The sequence below is a fragment of the Macrobrachium rosenbergii genome, chromosome 53 (assembly GCF_040412425.1).
Source record: "Macrobrachium rosenbergii isolate ZJJX-2024 chromosome 53, ASM4041242v1, whole genome shotgun sequence".
NCBI classification, from domain to species: domain Eukaryota; kingdom Metazoa; phylum Arthropoda; class Malacostraca; order Decapoda; family Palaemonidae; genus Macrobrachium; species Macrobrachium rosenbergii.
In genome coordinates this window covers 19,720,324-19,737,823 of record NC_089793.1, presented here as the reverse complement: position 1 = coordinate 19,737,823, position 17,500 = coordinate 19,720,324, and positions in this window count along the sequence as shown.

Here is a 17,500-nt window from a genome sequence, read left to right as displayed (position 1 = left end):
CCCTACGTGACTAAACCATCTCATAACACACTGATCCAACTTCCAGTCTATGCTGTCATTTTACAGATTCTTAGTTGAATCGATATTCCAAGGCCTTTCAGTCCTCTTTCCACGATTTTATTATTTCCCATACATATCTTCATAAAAGCTTCTATCATTTTTCTTTGATTGACATTAACACAAACACTTAATCTCCACAACGGACATCGACTCGACTGTCTCTTCGTACATTTAGATATTTGGCCCTCATTTTCCCTCACGAACTTTCGCAGCGACTTCGCGGTTTTCCTAACTGACCTTGTTCTGTGATTCATCTTTCATCTCAAGTCGCCTTTATAGAGTACATTAACTACGAATTGCCCTTGAAAATCAGCAACCTCCATTCTTCCACCTGCCAAAACATTCTCATGTCGACATTTACTTTTAACTCTCTCCTTTTATAAACACTTAGGCCTTTTAACCAATCTGCAATTTCCCTTCATTATCTCGTACCTTCACTATCATTTTCGAATATTAGCCTCTTCACATTGCATTCATGGCCTTTTTTTATGATTATATAACTTTGCACCTAAATCTCTATCCTTCACAATTTTGGTATCGTTCCGTAAAACGTAAATATTCTGATTTGCTCGTCTTTCTTTTTTTGTGTTCTACCTGCACCTTCCGTACTCTATCAAACACACTTACACGCTTATATATATACATATATATACACATATATATGTGTGTGTATTTATATATATGTATATATATGCAGTTATATATACATCTATTACATATATGTATATATATATTTTATATATATATATATATATTTTTATATATATATATATATATATATATATATATATATATATGTATGTATGTATGTATGTATATATATAAACAAATGAACACCGATAAAAGTATGCACAAATGAACACCTACTATCGAATACAGGTTTGGGAAACATTAAGGAAAAATATGAAATTTGACTCTAAAATTGTGTTAATATCGTCTCCTAAACTTAAGAGCATCACTGTTCACAGGAGGCTTATTGTAATGTTTTACAATGAAGGAAATGGAAGGTATTAAGATCCGTGGGAACCCCACTTGAATATGGATTCTAACATTCTGAAAGCAAATAGCATGCAATAGCTCTCGACTTGCAAGCACCCAAGGGAATCTCGAAAGTTTCCTATTTTAAAGCAATTCGGCTTGCTTTAAAATAGGAAACTTTAGTGATTGCCTTCGGTGCTTGCATGTTGAGAGTTATTGCATGCTATTTGCTTTCAAAATGTTAGAATTTCAATTGCTGTGAAAAGTATATTGTAATTTTAAACATTACAGATGATATAGGTCCTAAAAAATTGTTGACATCTAGGCAGGAGAATAATTTTCCAACAGTATTATATAGCAAATGATCTAATGCTTGTAGTACCAATTCTAATGATGTCTGCTGGCATATATTATTTACACTCTAACGAGACTTCTTGGAAGATTAAGTGAAATGACTGTTTAGTAATCAGGATAATATGAAGCTGAGTCAGCAGTATTATTAAATATTCATAGGCATAAAGTACAATAAACCAAATATTCACAAACATAAAGCAGAGTGAATTAAATATTCACAAGCATAAAGTAGAAGGAATCAAATATTCGCAAACAGAGTGAATTAAGTATTCACAAGCATGAAGTTGGGCGAATCAAATATTCACAAGCATAAAGCAGAGTGAATTAAATATTCACTAGCATAAAGCAGAATGAATGAAATATTCAGAAACATAAAGTAGAGTGAATTAAATATTCACAAGCATAAAGTAGGGTGAAATATTCACAAGCATAAAGTAGGGTGAATCAAATAATCACAAACATAAAATAGAGTGAATGATATATTTACAAGCATAAAGTAGAATCAATCAAATATTCACAAACATGAGGCTAAGTGAATCAGATATTCACAAGCATAAAGCAGAATCAATCAAATATTCACAAAAATAGAGTGAATCAAATATTCACAAGCATAAAGTAAATCAAATATTCACAAGCATGAAGTAGAATCAATCAATATTCACAAACATAAAGTAGAATGATTCAAATATTCACAAGCATAAAGTAGAATGAATCAAATATTCACAAACATAAAGTAGAGTGAATCAAATATTCACAAGCATGAAGTAGAATCAATCAAATATTCACAAACATAAAGCAGGGTGAATCAAATATTCAACAGCATGAAGTAGAATCAATCAAACATTCACAAACATAAAGCAGAGTGAGTCAAGTATTCACAGGCATAAAGAAGAGTGATTCAAACATTCACAATCATAGAGTAAATAAAATATTCACAAGCATGAAGTAGAATAAATCTTATTCACAACCATGAAGCAGAATGATTCAAATATTCACAAGCATAAAGTAGAATTAATCAAATAATCACAAACATAAAGCAGAGTGAATCAAATATCCACAAGCATAAAGTAGAGTGAATCAAATATTCACAAACATAAAGTAGAGTGAATCAAATATTCACAAGCATTGAGTAGATGAATCAAATATCCACAAGCATAAAGTAGAGTAATTCAAATATTCACAAGCATAAAGTAGAATCAATCAAATATTCACAAACATAAAGTAGAGTGAATCAAATATTCACAAGCATAAAGTAGAATCAATCAAATATTCACATACATAAAGTAGAGTCAATCAAATATTCGCAAGCGTAAAGTAAAATCAACCAGATATTCACGAACATAGAGTGAATCAAATATTCACAAGCATAAAGCAGAATGAATCAAATATTCACAAGCATAAAGCAGAGTGAATCAGATCTTCACAAGCATAAAGTAGAGTGAATCAAATATTCACAAGCATAAAGTAAGTGACTCTTGAAGTAAGACACTTGCATTATCTCCCAACCAGCAGACTTACTCTTATGCTCCAGTGGATACACCACTCACTGATCAGCTCAGGTCTTGCTTAAGCCTAGAAGCTATTGTAATTCGCTGCAGAATGGAGCAAGCGTTGGATGGTTTTGACCTTGATTCTTAAAGAGCACCTCATATCTTGGACCCTGACCTTTATGTTAAAACCACTCGTTTTAACCTTTTTATTCAAAGGATCCTCCTTGTCTTGACCGTGACCTTTCTGTGCCACACTTCCCTGAACCCTGACCTTCGTTTGACACCTACTTGTTTGGGTCATTCACCGAAGAGTCAACGCTGTGAACTTTACCCGGCATGATATTTAAAGTTTTTCTGAAAAGGACCGGTTTCGGGTGAAAGATATGAATAACAAAATTACCCGAGTTTTTTCTCACCGAATTCTTCGTTTGATATGTTTGTTGGCTTTTTTTCCCCGTCTCAGCAGAATAATACGGAGATTTTCAGGGAATGAATGGACGAAAGAAAAACACAAGGATATAATCTGTACATATTTTGTGACCTTATTTTTATGAAGTGTTTCATTTTTCCTGTTGTCAAGAAAGTTACCCAGTCAGTAACGTGAGCTACAAGTGTCAAACAATTGATAAATCTAGGACCAAAAAAAATTATTTCAAATATATCTTTCCTCGCCCAGTGAAAGGGTGCACTTGCCCGATTGCCCATTTTTTTTTCACAGAAATTTTATAATGAATAATCACATGTGCTGGGTTTATCATGCACCCTTAGTGAATGCAATAACTGCAATGAAATGTGCAGCTAAAAAAAATCCATATCTAAAGTAGCGCATTTCAAAGTTGGTACAAAATGCTAAAGAACCAACATGTATCAATAGTTGTTTGGACATAAGCTTTCCCCGTTTTATGCCTCTCTCTCTCTCTCTCTCTCTCTCTCTCTCTCTCTCTCTCTCTCTCTCTCTCTCTCTAACACACACACACTCGATTCACAGAGTTTGTAAAGTAAAATGAGTGAAATTTTCGCTTTCAGTCACGAGCTCTGAATATAAAATAATGCAGAGTTAAAGTTTGAATCATTGTTATGTCTTTGGAAACTGCTTATTACATTAAATGCATTAAAATGACAGTCAAAAAGCTGTATTGAAATCTTATAATGAAGAGCTGCAATGAAATGTAATCTTGCAATGACGTCTGTCTGACTGGTAATAGTCTGAATAATGTTTATTTCATCATACACTTTTAGTTTCACCTAATCTGGCATAATGATTTCACAAACTTTCATCGGATCAAGCATGTAGGAAGTCTGTCAGTGTCTTGATCTTACAATTAGCAGTTAGCTGTATATTATAATTAGTTATTAGTTGTAATCGTGGAGTGGAACTTTTTACAAGTTGTACCTTTGTCTGTCTGTCTGTCTGTCCATATGCCGAACGTTTGGTAAGGTCTAGGTTCCATCAATTCCTCTGGTTGAGTGAAAAACAGGCTATTTTACCAAAGTATTACAACATCAGCCAAGCTATTCGTGAAGATTTTTTTATGGATCTTTGAAATATAAACTGTTAGTTTCTGAGCTGCATCGGATGTCTTGAAAGATAATAACGTATAACTTAAAAATTTTTATTTACATTGTTTCCCAGTTTTCTCCTTAGCTCTATTACTCATCCTTTTTATGAATGTTGATTTATATTAATCTCTACTGTCTCAGTTCACACCACACTTCTTAGGTACCATAGCGCTTACCCCTATTTATAAGCTGCATTCGGGCAATGGCTCTTGTGGGCATGACGCCGGATTTCTATTTCATCTTTGTTGGTTATTACGAGTAAAGAGTTCCACATCAGGCCTCTTAACCTAGGTGTTGTAACGCCAGTTTTAGTAGCTATAATCAATCAATCAATCAATCAATCTGTTATTCACTTTAACACCTTACCGTCACTTTGGTCAACGGCCACCTTGGCGCAAGGTGAACGCTAGGCCTCTTATTCCCTATCGCACCTTCCCCTTTGGGAATGGGTCTGTGGTGGCATAAGGCCGTTTTAATCCAAACCAACCAGCCACGTATTAATTTTTATCGGAGGGAAGCCCGTATCCTTTATTAGCTCAGACCCGCAGACAGCGAGAAAAACGAAGAAAACGGGAATCGGTGTCAAGAATGATGCCACAGGCTAGAACACACTCTTGAAGGACAGCAGATTAAAGCAGGAAATATGGAAAGAAGTCTGAAGCTTTTTAGTTTAGAGAGAGAGAGAGAGAGAGAGAGAGAGAGAGAGAGAGAGAGAGAGAGAGAGAGAGAAGGATACAGTTTGTGATTTCCACAACGAGTGTGGACGCTATTTAAGTGTTGTTGGTTAGCTGTAGTTGTAAATATAGTTTATTTTGCTTCTGTGGAGGCTTTTAGCTCAACCCGTAGAGCAGGGCACTTCTTGATTTTGAGTTCCATAGTTGATACCGGTTCTACGACCACTTTTTTTTATTTTTAATTTTCTGTTTGTGGATTAACCGGTTTTAGCACTTCATATCTGAGGTTAATCTTAGAGTGCCTTTGTTTTGTGGCTTCTGATTGATGTTAAATTGAATCTATAACAGTAATTATTGGTTGGCATATATTTAAGTAACTCGAGTACAATACCTTAGCTTATCCAGTTGTCAGAGCGATATTTTGAAATTAACAAGTATCCTAATTTCTATATGTATAAACAATGATATTGTTTCTACATTATTGATTGTGAGTTGTTTTAATGAGAGAGAGAGAGAGAGAGAGAGAGAGAGAGATGTCGCCAATCTAAACTCCATTTTTGTAGAGAGGGAATAAGAAGTAGATTATACCGAATATATTAAACTCGACAAATTTAGGGTAGCACAGAGAGAGAGAGACAGACAGACAGAGAGATATGTCGCCAATCTAAACTCTATTTTTGTAGAGTGGAAATAAGCAGTAGAATATACTGAATATTTAAGTCGACTTTAGGGTAGCAGAGATAGAAAGAGAGAGAGAGAGAGAGAGAGAGAGAGATTGGAGCTTGCAATGTTTGCAAGAATGGCAATTGTAGGCTTAGGAGTCCTTACCTCCTAGATTTACGGTCCGAAGTATCCTTGAAGCACAGTGCGCACACTCCAAAGCCCCCAATCCGCTCACTTTCTCGTTCACCCAGTTTATTAAGAACGTGCATCTCCCCAAACGGGAACGTTTCCATAAATAAGTCAGTAGACACAAATAAACAAGGGAATGAACCTAACTCGGAAAAGAAATAAACACTAAATTCTGCGGTTCCGGGAGTATTTGGCACCGATCGGTTACACTCACCACTCTTCTCCACCAATGGGAGAGCGAGGATAATTTGGCCTCAGCTTCATTTCTTCCAGCCGAGACTCGTCTAGTTACGCTTGACCCTTGACCCTCGCTGTCTCGCTATCAACAACCAACGCCCAGCGGGGTCTGCGTGCAGCTGCTAGGGCCGGATTAGGTGCACCAAATGCAGCAGAAAATAAGATCGTACTTGCAGTAGTCGCCGAGAATCCCAATGAGGAATAGCAGGCCACCACACCCCGATCAAGCGCACCTGAATAGATACTGCATCTACGATACAGAAGATGCGAGACACAAGTGCTTGCTTTGGGAATAGGGTCTATGTGGCTCAAATAAACGAGAGAGAGAGAGGGGGGAGGGTGGGCGCAGGTGGGTTATGTACAGTTTTCAATAAGTTTAAAGAGAATCTGTTGAATAATTCAAAAAAATTAACAACTCATTTAACTCTTCATCTATTTTTTCAAGTCCAACAGTAACAGTACTTCTAGCTTGTAATTTTTAATCTATTCGAGTCTAAAACGAACCGGTTTATATGTATATAATACGATAGGTATATGACATATATATACGGTATATGTGTATATATATATATATTATATATATACACAGTATATGTGTATATAATGTATATTTTTTCTCTTTTAATCTATTTGATTGTAAAACGAACCTGTGTACATGTATATGATACAATATGATATGATATGCATATATATATATATATATATATATATATATATATATATATATATATATATATATATATATATATATAAATTTATAAATTTATATATATTTATATATGCATATATTATACATCTATCTCAGTACGTATTTCGTAATTTATTTACTCACTGTGTTATTTATTATTTCTTAACCAAATTGTTCCTTTTGGTACAAGCATAAAAGGAATGTATATATATATATTATAAATTTATAATATATATATGTATATACAGTAATGTGTGTATATAATGTATATTTTTCTCTTTTAATCTATTTGATTCTAAAACGAACGGGTGTATATGTATATGATACAGTATGATATGATATGATATACATACATACACACACAGATATATATATTTATATATAAATTTATATATATATATATATATATATATATATATATATATATATATATATGTATTATCACATTTTATCTCAGTACGTATTTCGTAATTTATTTACTCACTGTGTTATTTACTATTTCTTAAGCAAATTGTTTCTTTTGGTACAATCATAAAAGGAATTTTTTATGCCTCATCTCTCTATTCCGACATCCAACCATTTCCTCGAAGATAGAATTGGTGCGTATTATCTATTCTTATACCTAACAACTATATCTAAACACTATAAGAAATTAGCTGATAGTCCTGGGGCTTATATCATTTCTCCCTTTGAAAAGGCTTGTCAATCTGTCATAGGGAAATTCTATTCACATGCGTGAAAATGCGGTCTAGGCTTGCTTAAAGATATACCACAGACTATCTTGACAACTAAAAGAAAAAAAAAAAAAAAAAATAATGTGTCCACATCAGACCTGAAGACATGTTCTCGATTCGTTCCTTCGACTATAAATGTGAATTTCCTAACAACTAATAATTTGTTTTTCAGTGGCTCAACAGAGCGTTTATTACGTTTTAAATCTTCACCTCATTGGTTGTTGCTCTTGTTCCGTAAATACATATCTTTCTGTTTTCTACCATTGGCTATCGCAAAAAATAATTTTGAGTATGTATTTGTATATATTTGTAAGTAAGTAATATATATTCATATATATGTACATATATTTCTTTATCGATAAATATGTATATATAATTATATACATATATTATATATAGGCTATATATGTGTATATATATATATATATTTATATTTATATATATATATATATATATATATATATATATATATATTTATATATATATAAATATATATATATATAAATATATATATATATATATATATATATATATATATATATATATATATATATATATATAATTGTTATATATATATATATATATATATATATATATATAAATATTATAATCTAATTCAACATTTAGCCCTCCATTTGTAAGAATTTGATATGGGATTCACTTTACTGACTTTCCTTAGAAACTTCTTGCTCCAGTTAGACAAGATAAGTGATAAAAGCAAAAAAAAAAAAAAAAAAAAAAAATCCGAAGCGCAGAAACTGAATAAATGACACGCATTAACTATATATTAACTAGTTGCGAAGTCTTTTCTGTTCAGCTGACTGCTTCACTTGAAGCATATTTAATTCATCTGATAACAAAGCACAAACCTACTTTCATGTTGTGTATCACAGTAAAAGCAGACGTTGGCTGTCTGTCTCTTTCCAGGGATGCGTTCTATTATTTTACATATATATATATGTTTAGATGACCAATGTGTGTGTGTATATATATATAAAGTATATATATATATATATATATATATATATATATATATATATATATATATGTATATATATATATATATATATACACACACACATTGGTCATGTAAATAATCAGGAATATATTCCAACGAGCCTCGATGTATGCAGATGATAGACTGTAAATGGTTACTAATGTACAAAGACACCTAAGACCTTCAGAGAGAGAGAGAGAAAGGAAGGAAACATGTTACAGGATAATAGCTTTAGAGAAACATGATTAGATCTACTTTATCCTGAGAGTCATTATGATACTCACACCGTTCTTTCACATGTCTTTTGAGAGAGTGAAAGTTCTTGATAGCCAGAGAGGGAGCCACTAATCTGCCGGAAGAAGAGAACGTGTGTCAAAAATTGATGTCTGGGAACAGGTCTGAGGCCTATCAGTGCTCCTGAAATTTACTGATGTGTATTCTTTTTTTGCACTCTCCTTCACTTGCAAGACCAGCGTCGACGACTACCTTCGTTTATGTTTGCTCCCAAATTATATATTCATATATTATTTTTTATTCATTCTATTATTCTACAACGGTTTTCTTAGACTATAATTTATATATATATATATATATATATATTCAAAGTTTTTATTTTTATTTATTTATATGTATATTTTTTTAATCTCATACATACATACACATATTGGAGCTGGCCCATATCTGGTGATCTGTGGTGATTTGCACAAAACCTCCATGAATGATGGAGCCACACAGTGGCTAATTGGGTCTTACCTGATGCGGCAACTTTGGCGGCGATGTTGATGTGTAAATGGTGTATGAGCCTTTTACCTGTAAGATCGTGACTCTAAGGATCTAAAAGTACCCTTCTCCTCCCTGGGTGCCATTCCACACTTCACCTAAGTAACCAGCCCATTCTCTGCTTAGGTTTGTGGTAGTTCATTGGGTTCATCAATGGCCATTGTTTGGGTAGAGAGCTGTCTTGGATGCCATTACCTCAGCGTGATGTTCAGTATATATACTCTGCCATATATGAGCGATCTATATGTCCTATATATCAATAGAAAACGCATATTTAATATATGTCTAAATCCATCTTTATCGTTATACACATATCGTATTGATGGAACTGCAGTTCACCGTGATTTATATGTCACTAAGCTCAAATGTCATTTACACACCCACACACACACATGAATTGGATATATATATATATATATATATATATATATATATATATATATATATATATATATAATGTATGTATGTATATATATATATACACACCACAATCATTAAGCTGCAAACGTCGTTTAATATCCAATTACAATTGAAAATGTTAAATATTGAACATTCATGTTTTCACTGCCGTTCGCCGCATTCACAACGACTTTGATCATTCTCCGACCCTATATTGTATTTGATATTCTCAGACGTAGATCCAGACGGAAGATATTTATAGGATATAGGAAGATATAAAAATTTCGATACATTGGTCGTATAGTATCAAAGATGAGACGTTACCTGTAAAAAGGTATGTCGGTAGGACAGTGTCATCGTGGTTGAGTTTAACCGCATTAGGTTCATATAGATATCGCTAAGAATTAGGCGTTAAAGTTTTTATGTCTAGTGTTTGTGTTGACAGATGATGCTATTACAGAAACTCCCTTTATGGCTGATTATTTTGTCGGTAAAGTCCACGCTCACCGCATTTTCCTCTTCACTGTCTGGCATCTTTTCATCCTCTTTCGGCTGTATGGTGCCCCTTCCTCCAGATGACGGCCCAGCAGAATGGCTTTGTCTAATTATGTTCCATAACCATGTCTCTGGTGACGTGATTTTTTTTTTCGACTTTAATTAGAAATCTTATGGATCGGACAACGGAGATTTCACTGATGTGGGTGTGTGAGACTTGTTGGAGGTGGGGTCGGTGGGCTGAGTCTCTGCCTTCGATTGGTATCTCCTGCAAATGCATATGATTTGGATGTTTAATTGTCTCTAATAGATGCTTCTTTAAGTGCAGTATCCATTCCCAGCAACTGGATAGCTCAGTTGATAATTCTTTGGGGTTTTTCTTTGGAAAATCTCTCCTTTTTAAATATCTTTTTGTGATTTTAGTTTATTTCTTTTACTTTCCTGCTATATATAAATCAATAAATTTTCACATGTCTATATATATATATATGTGTCAGTCGTGTGTGTGCAGATTTTATATGTCAGTGTAAAATACGGACCCTATGTCGCCTGAATGCGTTAATTTACCTCTCGAATTAGCCTGTAATCTTCGAAAGTCATGTGGCTACAGGTGTGTTCCCTAAAGTACTGATTGCTGTTTAAGATTATTGTGCCAAGGTGATAATAGCCTTCCAAAGCATCCGATCACTGAAGAATAAATTAGTACAGGACAAGAATTTAGTGGATTGAGCCGGCGATAAAGGTGACAGCATGACAAATCACCGCAGCCTAACTACCGACGCGTCTTCCAGAATGTGTGGTGGTTGCGTCTGGACGCGTAATCATAGAAAGGTATTGGATGATCAGACCTCTGCTGCTGTAATATTGTTGTTTTGAAGCAGCATATAAAGGTTTTCTCGTTTTAAGTTTTTAATTCCTTTGTTTCTGTTTGGTTGTGATTTTCTCGAGACAGCGACGACAGTGTTGGTAATGTCAGTACAGAAATATAAAGCGTAATGCTTTTCACTGTTTGTTTATGTAGATGTCTGTGCGTTAACAAAATGAAATCTGACAGTATTGCTGGAACTCTTATTTTTATGCCGTTTTCTTGCTTTAGTTTTCTGTAAAAGAAAACTATTTAAATTCTGTCCGTGCGCGCATTTCTCCGTCAGTTTTTTCTGTTAAGGCCTCAGATTCTTAAAAACTACTTAATTTAGAGGGGCTACAAATGTTTTCTAACGATTTATTCATCACCCTCAAATCATCAAACTTGCAATTCTCTTTCTAGCTTCAGTAGTTTTAGTTTATTTAAGGTTAAAGTTAGCCATAACCATGCTTCTGGCATTTAAAATAGGATATGCCACCACCTACAATGTAAGTTTCAAACGGCCGTATAACTCAAAAGCGTATACCCAGACCACCGAAAGCTAGATAAATTTTCGGTGCGCCTTCATATCTCAGATGTTTATGCTATATGTAACCCTCAAAATTCGAAATGCGCTGAAGAAACAGGCTCATTTTTACTTGTTTATTTTAAATTAAATTTTGTTCTCTACTGCAACTTTTTTTTTTTTTATCCTGTTTCAAAACCCGCCAACCTTATAATTACAGCTTTTGCCCCAGTGCTTTCTTTTTGTTGGAAGCATTAATCTCGCTCCTGAGCTGCATCTCAGAATAATTTCCCTGAAACTTGAGCGTTTATCAAACTGTACTGAAGGGTTAACGTCACGCAGCAGATGAATGAAGTCACTTTTCAAGGGAGTTATCTTGTGACTCTTATCCTCTCCCTCGCCATGAGTTTTGATCACTGATTATCTCGCTCGATTGAGGATGCCAGCCTTTTAATGTACAACCCACATACTAGTTCCCTTTGATTCTCTTGCTTCTTTTTAACCTGGGTTTGTGCTGAATGTAATAAAGACTTTTAGGTTCGCCTATTTTTAGTTTTTTAAGTTTTGATGATGTTCAATTTTTCCTACTTTCCATTTTTATTATGCATGTAGTAAATTTTTAACATGGTTTTGTTTATTTTTTTTTAGACTAGATTCAGTTATTTGGTTTAAATGGTATTTTCGAGGTAGGGCTACTTTTTAATTCATTTCTTTTTCCTTTCCCATTTTGTTCATTTGTTCATCTCTGTCATTTAGATCTTCACTTCTTTGATTTGGATCTTTCTTCCCATGTTTTCCCTTTAAAATACAGTGGAACTAAACCGTTATACCCTCTTAACCCGTTAATCATTTGACTGGTAACTTTTTTCAAAACTTTTTAAAGAATATAATAAAATACTTCTGTGTAAATCTATATATATAATATATGATCGGCATAAAAGTTGTTTTATATATATATATATATATCGCTATCGTAATGTCTATATATATAATCTAAAAATCACATGACTCTTACTTAGCAGTCTCCCGGCCTGGAGAATCAATCCAGTGTTTCTCTTTCTTTAAGAATTTTGTCTTTGTTCATATATTCATCACGTTTTCTTTGTGATTCAGTTATACATACATACATACAGTCAAACTGGATAGCTGCAAACAGATAGGTTAAGGGTGTAGGAAGAGATACATCGATAAATAAAGGAACGAAAGCAATAGCGAAAGAGTAGATAAAATCTTGAAGACATCATTGACAAAGTTTCTTTGACAGTCGAAAACCCTCAGCGTATTCTCTTTCCTTCATTTTGTCTCTGTTTATATATATATATTATATATATATATAAGTATACATATAGATTACATATATATATATATCTATATATATATACATGTCATTGTAATTAAACAAAAATATATTAAACCATATAAACTATTTATATATATATATATATATATCAATTAAATAAGACGCACTGTTTCCCAGTGCTTTTACTTTTTCCTGCAAGACCACAAAATCTATGTATTTGGACTGTGTGTCGTCAGCATATATCAGTATCTCTTTTCTTTAGAAATTTATTAAGTAAGCAAAATAAATATATTCGTGTATATATATATATACATATATAAATCTATAGACCTTCTTAAGAAACGGGAATCATCATTTCTGATGAGTTTTATTATATTCTGAAAAAATTCAGGAAAATGTATCTAAAATAAAAAATAAAGTAATTGAAAATAAAAACGATGTAGTTTCATGGTATTATAAATCAAAAAATTTGGGGAAGAAAGATGCGAATCAAAGGCGTAGTAACTACATGGTGCGAAGAAGATATGCTTAAGCATTTAATCTGTTCCCGATCTACGGCCAGGATCAAGCAAAATAACAAGGGAAAGTCGAAAAAAACTGAATCAACCCTGGTATAATATATAAGATTTAATTATATATACATTTTTATAATAAATTTAAAATATATATATATATATATATATATTTATCTTAGTCTTATATGTATAAATATTCATCAGACCTCAGGGATGACTCACATTAAGATTCGACTCATCAGGATAAATTCAATTGAAAACAGGATTTTTGTGGTTCCGAAATTTTTTCTGTTATTGATTTTCTGTTTCATTTTATATCACACATATATATATATATATATATGTTGCTATATATATCCTATATTTTCTCGTTTTCGTATATATATAATATATGTACATTTATGATTTTCTGTATAATAAAACAAAATATATTTTATCGCAATTACTTAAAGGTTTAATTCTTGATTTTTCCCCTAATGTTTCCTGAGAATATAAAGTAAGCTGTTTCATTACAGTATTTGATTTGATAAAAATTAGTAAAATGGAACGTTCTCAATGACATGACCTTTTAAATGAAACTAATTTGGATAATTATCATGTGACCTCTTTTGAAAACATATCAATGATAGGAAATAGATAAAAAAATCATGTCAAATTAAACTCGCAGATGCACCATATTTGTATCATATATATATATATATATATATATATATATTATTATTATTATTATTATTATTATTATTATTATTATTATTATTATTCAAGCATCTAACTGTAGCTACCTGAAAATTCAGGCATAGCTCAAGCCCAAGGACCCTAAGTCCCCAAGGAAAACACAGTAAAAAGGAACCTAAAGTTTCGGTAATAAACCCTGTAAAGAAAATGTATTTCATAAAGTTTAAATACAAATTATGAAATGCAGTCTTGTAAGTCGGTTTGATTCTCTAAAAAACATTTGCACCGAATATGAACACACACAGCTTCAGCGATTCATATATACACACACACACAGATCTTTCAAAATTTGATCAAGCTGAAATAAAACATTTAAAAACTGTAAAAGCAAAGACCTATTAAGAACAGAAAAAAATAAGTTCTTGAATTATGAATCTCTAGATACTAAGTCTTACACGTGATGCCCATGGTATTGAGGTTCCGGGAAGATGGAAAGCCTGAATCAGAGATATTATGGAAAAATCTTAAGATGCGCCTGGAATAATTAGTTCTAACGAGTGCCAGAGATTAATAGATCTGGAATAAGAAATTTGATAGAGCTTATGTTTTATCAATTTGAAGGTTTCTTTTTCAGAAGACCAAACTTCAAACAGTTTTCTAAACAGGGCTATAAGAGAAGGAGATAACACATTTCCTTAGACTTTTCAGGTCTCCCTCAGTTCTTAAAACTTTAAGGCTGAACAGTTTTTGCAAACTGAAATGTTGAAATCAACCAAATCAATCTCAAACATCCATTTTGCAGTTAAGAATGACATTTGATTTTAAATTGGTTGCGTGCAGTTAATGAACTATTGTCGTTGAAACCGCTCTGGTAAGAGAAGAATCTAATGTCCACAACCACCGTAACAGTCATACATAGGTTTGTTCTCATTCCCCATAAGTTGAACTAACACTAGTTTTAGCTAAGTTTTGTTAAAAATTTCGGCGCGACAGGTCTACAAATCAGAAACATGATTATGCATATACCTTTCACCTACACAGCAATCGGCTTTTTCTAGGTCACACTACGTATCAGCAAAATATATATAAAAAGTAGTGGGCTAAAACACTACCTGTCCAACAGAGGCGTTTGTTTATCCTTAGTCACTTGTAATGCTCTAAAATCAACTGCTCCTTGCAATCTTCAAGGTCTTTTTGATCAGTCATAGTACGAAAAATGTCTCCCCTGGCATCTCCACCTTCTAATTTCAAAACTTGGACAGCAAATTGTGGAATGAGAGTTGATACATGATTGGTGTGTGGAATGTTGGTGGTTCTAGGTGATTCGGTACTGATTATAAATAATTTCCAAAAAACTGCAGAAACTTTAGAAAACAAGTTGGAAAGTGTTTTGCAAGATAATTTTAACAGTAAATGTGAGTAAAAAGCAATATTATGATGGGACATGAAAACCGGGGAGATGGGACAATGAATGTTGATAAAAAGTTGGTGGAAGAATTGAAGTTATTTGTATGTAGGGCATTTAGAGTATAAATTATAATGGATGCTGGGTAGGATGAGAAAGATGAGTCACATCTTAGATGAAGCAAAAATTTAGCATTCTGTATGCATAAAATGGTCGAGACTCAAATTTTGGAAAAGAAAGTGAATTCCCAATAAGTCGGGATGGTTGCAGGTGATTCAGTATTGATTGTGAATATTGGTAACGAAACTGCTAAAACTCCAGTAAAAGAGGTGGAAATTGTTTTCTTTATAGCGTTTATGGATACTTGTAGAAAGAATTATGATGGTAAACTGATAGAAGCCAGGAAGATGGGATTAAATTTAATGTTTATTTGGAAGTTTTACAATCCGTAGTTCATTTGTTCAGTTTTGCTTGTCAATATTATAATGGATGCTAGGCCTTTGAAAGACGTTCATTCATCTTAGATGAAGCGTGGTTTAGTGGCAGTGTGTGTAAACGTGATTGAGAAGACTTAAGATTTGCTGAGGAGCTAAAATGGGACTGTTGAGCCAACTCCGTTACGACATAAAATAGGATTTGTCGGCTGCTGAAGTGAACTGTTTGCTGTTACGTAGTATTTAGAAAAGTTTAGAAAGTGTAAAGTTTCCAGTTAATAAAATAGTTTTCGTAAGTGAAAGGATGGATTAGAGTGTTTTGAGCTGAAAAAGTCATTTAGGAAGAAATGACATGAAAAACTGATGGAGTGTATAATAAAAAGTTGTTGGACACCAAATGGGGTGAGTGCAGCAGTGTTTTTCGTCTGAAAAGACGCATGAAAAGTGCAGGTGTATGAAGTGGATATGTTGTAGAAGTATTCTGTATGGTTGAATCATCCACTATCCAACAGTTAAACCATGAACAGTATCATCGACTGTCTCTTACTTTTTTTCAGGACTATCCCCCTCAAAAAATTGTGCGTGTTGGATCATATATCTTGCCACGATTATATATAATCTCTTGAGGATAAATATATATACTCCATAAGAATAATGCCCTATACATATGATTACATACATACAAGTTTTTATTATATTTCTATAATTATATAAAATATATGGTAACTATATATATATAGATATATATAGTTCCTAATATAATTCCAATATATATATATATGTTTTTATGACATACTCGGAATCAGATTTGTCACATTGTTCTCAGATTTTCATCTATAGATGCATTTCGTTTATCTTAGATGATATATTGTCTTGCTCATCCTTTTTTCATTGTATATGAGCTTGGAGAGGTTTCGTTTAATGATTTACTTATGTATAAATCACAGTTGCAAATTTTCTTGATACCATCTAAAGTCATAAGATAACCTGAATGGTTGCATGCTGTCAAACGCAATTGTGCGCAGTAAAGATATGACACATGTTATTTAAATTCAACTTGTTATACCTCTGTTCAATGTTGATTCTCTTATCCCCTTGTTTTATTTTTTTGTTGCTTCATTTTAGCATTCTCTCTTGCAGGTATGTTTGTTGATGTTCTAGTTATGTCAGAAAATGGTTCTCGAATGTTGTAAGTAGTGTATACTTCACTTTATTTCCGTTATCCATTATGAATACACCTTATAACACACATATATAATGCTGATGTCGATATATGAAGATTATTTTGTAAATGATGAGATCTGGGTATGTTAAATTAGGCATGTTTATCGTTTGTCGATATAATTACTTCGGAGATTTATTCTTCATAAGTATATTCTTCGGTGTTTATTGCTTCTTTCAAAGCCTATATTTTATGCTGATATCTATTAAAGTAAAACTTCAGAAACCTTCTTTCTTTTCTGACCCGGATATTTTTGTTGTAACACGATTTCTGTTTTTAGT